The sequence below is a fragment of the Magnolia sinica genome, chromosome 10 (assembly GCF_029962835.1).
Source record: "Magnolia sinica isolate HGM2019 chromosome 10, MsV1, whole genome shotgun sequence".
Taxonomy (NCBI): Eukaryota; Viridiplantae; Streptophyta; class Magnoliopsida; order Magnoliales; family Magnoliaceae; genus Magnolia; species Magnolia sinica.
This window is the reverse complement of record NC_080582.1, coordinates 55,595,309-55,601,626: the sequence shown is the minus strand read 5'-3', so window position 1 is coordinate 55,601,626 and position 6,318 is coordinate 55,595,309. Positions and strand designations below refer to the sequence as shown.

Sequence of the window (6,318 nt, the reverse complement as noted above, 5' to 3'; positions counted from 1 at the left end):
CTTCTCTCAATTTAGTATCAAATTCTTTTTCTTACATCGCTTCAACACATTTTTTAGATGTTTCAGACACTCGCCGAAGGATAGACCAAATACAAAGAAGTCGTCCATGAAGACTTTTAGATATTGCCCCACCATGTCAGAAAAAGTACTCAACTTGCATCACTGAAAAGTGGCAGGGGCATTACACAGCCTGAATGACATCCATCGGTAAGCAAAGGTGCCATAAGGGCATGTAAATGTAGTTTTCACTTGATCTTTAGGGGGTATCTCTATCTGATTATAGCCTGAATACCCGCCGAGGAAGCAGTAGTAAGAGTGACTAGCTAGCCTTTCTAAGATTCGATAATGAAGGGCAAAGGAAAGTGGTCCTTTCTTATGATGGTATTCAACTTCCTGTAGTGTAACGACCTTGGAATTTTTTTGCTAATCTTTCCTTAAGTAGTTGTTTTTGGGGTAATTAGCGCTATACTCGATTGCTTGTGAAATTCGCATCAATCACTTTAAATTGTATCTGCATGGCTCTAAACCTGTAGATTAGTTAGCGCTACGTTACTCTGAAATCTGAGATCCATCGCTAAATCCAGTTGTTCTGGAGAATTTTTCGAAGATCTGGATCGAACCTGGACCGCGCGTCGAAAGTCCGATGGCGATGATCTTAGGCTGTTGCGGTTACCGAGTTGGGCTTGACCATCACCTTGAAAATCAAGTCCATGTGATGTTCTGGGTCGATTTGTTTGAGCTCGGAGTGAAGAGTGTGAGAACGGTTGGAATTTAATAAGTTTTTATGAAATCTGAGTCGTGTCGCTTGCGCTATCTGACCGTTGGATTCTGACCCAATTTCACCCTCTGATCAGGGAAGGTGGCCCAGGCATATCCTAGTGCTTGTGGACCTGATCGAGATTCCGTGACCGTTGAATTGAGTGTGGTCCGCCATGGCTAATCTGAAGAGCCGGTCGGTATGAAAACTCAGCCTGACCTAGATCCATGGTCAGTGAGCTTAAGTCCAACCTTTCGTGGTTATAGGCCCACCAGAAGTGCTTCGTTGGATCGAGAAAGGCATGCTTTGGTTATAACCTAAGTATACCTTGACCCTGGGGTTATTTTCATCAATAATAGGCCTATTTATAGTCCTTAAACCCTAGCTCTCTTTTTCATACGAATTTTCTCTAACCCTAGCTTGGAAAGAGAGTGGAAAAGAGAGAGAAAGTGAGAGAGATAAGTTGGTGAATCATCTTGGATTCTTCCTTGTTCTTCTTCATCTTTGAACCTTCACTTTGAATCGTTCTTCTAACGATTCTGAGTTCATTTGGGGTAAGTTAATCTAACCCTAACCTGTGTTAGAGCTTAGATTAGTCTTGGTGTTGTTGTATCTCATTTCTATCCTTGTTTTAGGGTATTCTATCGCCATTGACGAAGACAACTCGTCTAAATCAGTTCGGTGTTTCTTTCCTTGCTTAAGGTGCGGACCTTAAGTGTATAGGTTATGGTTTTCAAGGCTTTCAATGCCAGTTAGTGATTTATTCTTGTTATGGATGAGATTTCACATGCCAAATGTTGTGTTTACGTTGCTTTCCTGATATGCATGCATTATATTGAGATTTGTGTATTCTATGTGTATTTATAAAGTACCGTATACGTATAAAATATGCACTTATGTTTGCCATGATTATTTGTCATGTATGTATGCTAGATGCGTGTATGATAACTCCTTGGTAAAAGGAATTGTCTAAATGCATGTATTTCAACATACGTCATGTATGTTGTATCATGTATGCTAAGTGTTTGTAGAAATGCATGAATGACCTAAAGTGTAATTTATTACACTAATTGCGGGTGTTGAGAAGTGATTCTCAACACTCCTATTGATGCGCATGATTTCCTTTATGCAGTTACATTCCATGTTATTTAAATTCAAGCACTACTTGTGCTTACACTTATGTTAAGATGATATTCTTCAGATGCGTATGTACCATGATTTAAGTTGTTGTTCCATTACTATTTTACATTCCATATGAATATCTGTTGTAGTGTAAGGTGTGTGGGACTATGCATTAGTCCAGGAAATCGGTAATCGACTCTATGTTCGTGGTTGAGGTTGCTTTCGCCACGTAGGACGTATTAGACGAACCCGAGCCGTATTAGAGTTGTCGGCAGTGGTTTGGCCACGCGGAGTGTTTGCGCACTCTATGTTGCTCAACCCAACGTGCGCTCATGCTAGTCGAGTTCGTCAAGTAACCCGATTGTCCGATGTATGTTCACCATATATGGACACTACTGCTTGAATCTAGGGTACCGAACTTACCATTGAAATCCTAATAACCATGGTACCTCGATCCGCTAAGACTTAGAGCCGGACATGGTGGTATGGGACACCGTGGTCGAGCTGTCGACCTACGCTGGGGTGACAAGCCTCCCCGTAGTGACCAGTGAGCAACTAAACTCGTGAGCCGATTATGGTGGTATGGGACACTATATTCGTGCTGTCGGCCTACATTGATTGGTGACGAGCCCTTTGTAGTGACCTCGAGCATACCTGGATACCGCAAGGAGGTGACGAGTCGAATTGTGGTAGTAAAGGTATGAAAGGCGTGCATTGATTGGTGACGAGCCCTTTGTTACGACCTTAAACATATGATCGTATGAGATGTCTAGGATTGACGACCCTAGTATGGATCACTGTTTAGATGGTGACATGAGGAAGGTATCTTAGCTTCCCAATCCTGCTATATGAAATAGACTAATAACAACTTGGTAATCATATCCATGCACCGCATTTGCATGTGCTTTATAGATGTGGCGCACTTTGAGGCGATGTCATGCGTAACGTAAGATGAAGACGCTGAGGGTGTACGCGTGAGGGCACGCATCATTTTGCATACATCCTTGCATTAACAAGAGTACTTAGGATTTATTTAATTGTTCTGCTTTATCATTACTGTTTGATTGAACTGATAACATGTTAACCAGTGCCTTATTGTTCCACTGAGTTGATCACTCACTCCCACGTTTCTGGGGCGGTGTTAAACACCCACCAGACTCTGTCTTAGGTTTTGATGTTGCGGATGTGGATGCGACTTCTGAGGCAGAGCGGGAGATGGATGATGATGAGGCTGCGTTCTCTTATATGCAGTTTTCAAACGGGTTCTAACAAGCCTTGGTCTGATGCGCGGGATCTCTGGGATTATTTTTGGAAACTTAAATGATGTAACTTGATACTTATAATTTTGTTAAATAACACTTTCATACGACCGGGCTTGTATATGTACTTCAGGGATTTACACTTGTACACATATTTTTCTATAAGTCTTCCGCTTGCTTTATTCACTTATCCCTGAATCATATCTGTGTTTTGGCTTAATCTATTGCATGTTTTATGCACTAATACAGTCAACATACATCCATCATTAATTATGTTGCATAAGTGATGTTTTGGAACTCGGGAGCTGAGTTATGCTCGACCCCCGAATTTCAGGGCGTTACATGTAGTCAATGCATACTCTCCAACCAATAGTGACTCTAGTTGACATGAGTTCATTCTTAGCATTGGATACGATGGTGATTCCGGACTTCTTAGGAACCACCTGAGTTGGACTCACCCATTGACTATCAGATATAGGGTATATGATACCCACATCTAACATCTTAAGGACCTCAGCCTTAAATAGTTCTTTCATGTTTGGATTTAATAGGCGTTGTGGTTGTCGGGAGGTCTTCGCATTATCCTCCAGATGAATGCGGTGAGTACAAATCAAAGTGTCAATTCCCCTGAGTCCGTAATCGGCCATCCAAGGGCTCCTTTATGCTCAATGAGAGTAGAAATAAGCATACTCGCTTATTCTTTCTCCATGTGGGAAAAAATCACCACTGGGAAAAGGTTTTAGGTCAAGCTTCGGTACTTTGAAGCTAGCTTGTAGAGACACTACATCGATTCAGGGCAATTTATAAAATTGTGGCCTCCACTAGTTAACATCAAGTACCGGTGTAGCATCAAGTAAGGTATCCATCTCCTTAATCATATCATCAACTAAATCAGGGGAGTGGGCCAAGCACATCTTTAGACGGTTAAAGTATAGAGTCAGGAGTGCTCTATTTTCTACGAAAGAATTGATCAGGTTAATATCGTGGGAATCATCATCATCCTCTGACTGTTTGCCTGTATGAAATATATATTCGTCTCCAATGTCATATTTCGGAAAGATAAGTTCATGACCCCATTCCTATAATTAATGATTGCATTTGATGTAGCAAGGAATGGACGGTCAAGTATGACAAGGATATGAGTGCTCATATCCATGATGGGTTGAGTGTCTAGGATGATAAAATCTACTGAATAGTAGAATTTGTCAACCTGGACCAACACATCTTCTATTATCCCTCTCGGTACACGAACTAAGCGATCAATGAGTTACAATGTAGTTTTGGTGGGTTTTAATTCACCAAGGCCTAGTTGTTCGTAAATTGAATAAGGAATCAGGTTTACGCTCGCTCCCAAATTAAGAAGTACATGTTCAATCCGGTAGTTCCCAATTACGCAAGTGATGGTTGGGCTACCGAGATCCTTGTATTTTTATGACACATCTTGTTTTAGGATGACACTCACTTTTTTTGTAAAAAAGATCTTCTTTTGTATGTTTTGCAATCTTTTGGTAGTACATAGATCTTTTAGGAATTTAGCATATGAAAGAATTTGTTTAACGACATCCAGTAGAGGGATGTTGATCTTTACTTGTTCAAGCACCTGGGAGTTAGACAGAGATTTTGGTGCGACCAATTGTTGGGAGAATGGAGCAATTGGCTTACCTTGAGGTTCCGATTCAAAATCTTATGGAGCAGTGATAGATCTATCATTGTTGTCCTCTTCTGGGTCCTTAGGTTTTTCAGCCCTAACCGAAATGGTTTTGTCAATGGTCTTCCTACTCCTAAGAGTAGTGATAGACTTGACATGCTCCGTTTAATTTGAAGAGATTGGGTCACTAACTTCATATTATGGTTTAGGATTGGGGAGAGGTTGGGCTGAAAGCAACCCTTTCTCTCCAATCGTCAAATGTGACTCAATTCATTGCACAGCCTTGGTAAGATCTTGAAAGGCTTGTAGTGTGCCTTAATTAAAAAGCTCTTGATTTTGAATGTGTTTCAAAACTGGATCCTCCTGAGGCTTCTTTTGATCCAAAAATTGGTTAAGGATCCCTTAAGGAGTAGCAATTTGCCCATTCCTCCAACTGAAGTTTAGATGGTTTCTCCAGCCAGAGTTGTATATGTTTGAGGTGGTTCCCTTGAAAGGCCTCTGGTAGTTGTTTATGGCATTCGACTGCTCATTCAATATTTCTTGAAAGGCAGGTATTGTTGGACAATTTTCAGTCGTATGAACGTTACAAGCACAAATACTGCAAACTACTTCCTTAGCCTTGTCCTTCTTAAGTTCAATGGCCTCGAGTTTCCTTGTGAGATTGGCCACTTTAACACTTACATCATCTTTTTCTCTCGGAGCATACATTCCACCCCTCTCCTTTATTTGAGTTGGCTTAGAAGTGGTATTGGGTATAGAGGAGATGTCCCATGATAGTGTGTTTTTAGCAAGCTTGTCAAAATAATCTCACACATCATTGACATCTTTGCTCATGAATTCTCCATTGCACATTGTCTTAACCATTTGGCGCATGGAAGATGTCAGTCCATCATAGAAGAAACTTGTTATGCGACATGTTTCAAAACCATGCTGTGGACATGAACTGACAAGATCCTTGAACCACTCCCAACATTGGAAAAATGTTTCATCTTCCTTTTGGGCGAAGTTCATGATTGACTTTCTAAGGGTGTTCGTTTTATGATATGGGAAGAATTTCTTTATGAACTCCCTTATCATTTCATTCCATCTACCAATGGATCGTGGATGTAGTGAGTGCAACCACATCTTATCTTTTTCTTTTAAGGAGAAGAGAAAGAGTTTCAGCCTAACCGTGTCCTCAGACACATTAGGAAAGTATAAAGTGCCAATTATCTCATCAAACTCTTTCATGTGTAATTATGGGCTTTTATATTCAAGTTCATGAAACTTTGGAAGGAGTTGGATTACTCTTAGATTGATATCTATGTTTCCTATATTTTCTGAAAAAATCATACAAGATGGTATGCTTACCCCGGCCGGTTGTAAATAATCTCACAAAGTGTGAGGTGGGGGTGCTTGATGCACCTCATTCTCATCCTGAATTTTCTCAACCGGAGGTTGAGGTTGAATTGCAGGTTGATTGGCTGGTTGATTGGCAGTCATCACTTCAATTGACTCTAAGGATCTCAAGTGATGTCTAATCCTGTGATGGA

At 40.8% G+C, this 6,318-nt stretch overlaps 1 non-coding gene across 1 annotated transcript; it reads left to right on the top strand.

The window, feature by feature from the left end:
• The first annotated feature begins 5,708 nt into the window (after window positions 1–5,708).
• Window positions 5,709–5,815, top strand: LOC131217854 (small nucleolar RNA R71). Its single transcript, XR_009157441.1, has one exon. It is a non-coding gene; the product is annotated as a small nucleolar RNA R71 (small nucleolar RNA).
• The last annotated feature ends 503 nt before the right edge of the window (window positions 5,816–6,318 follow it).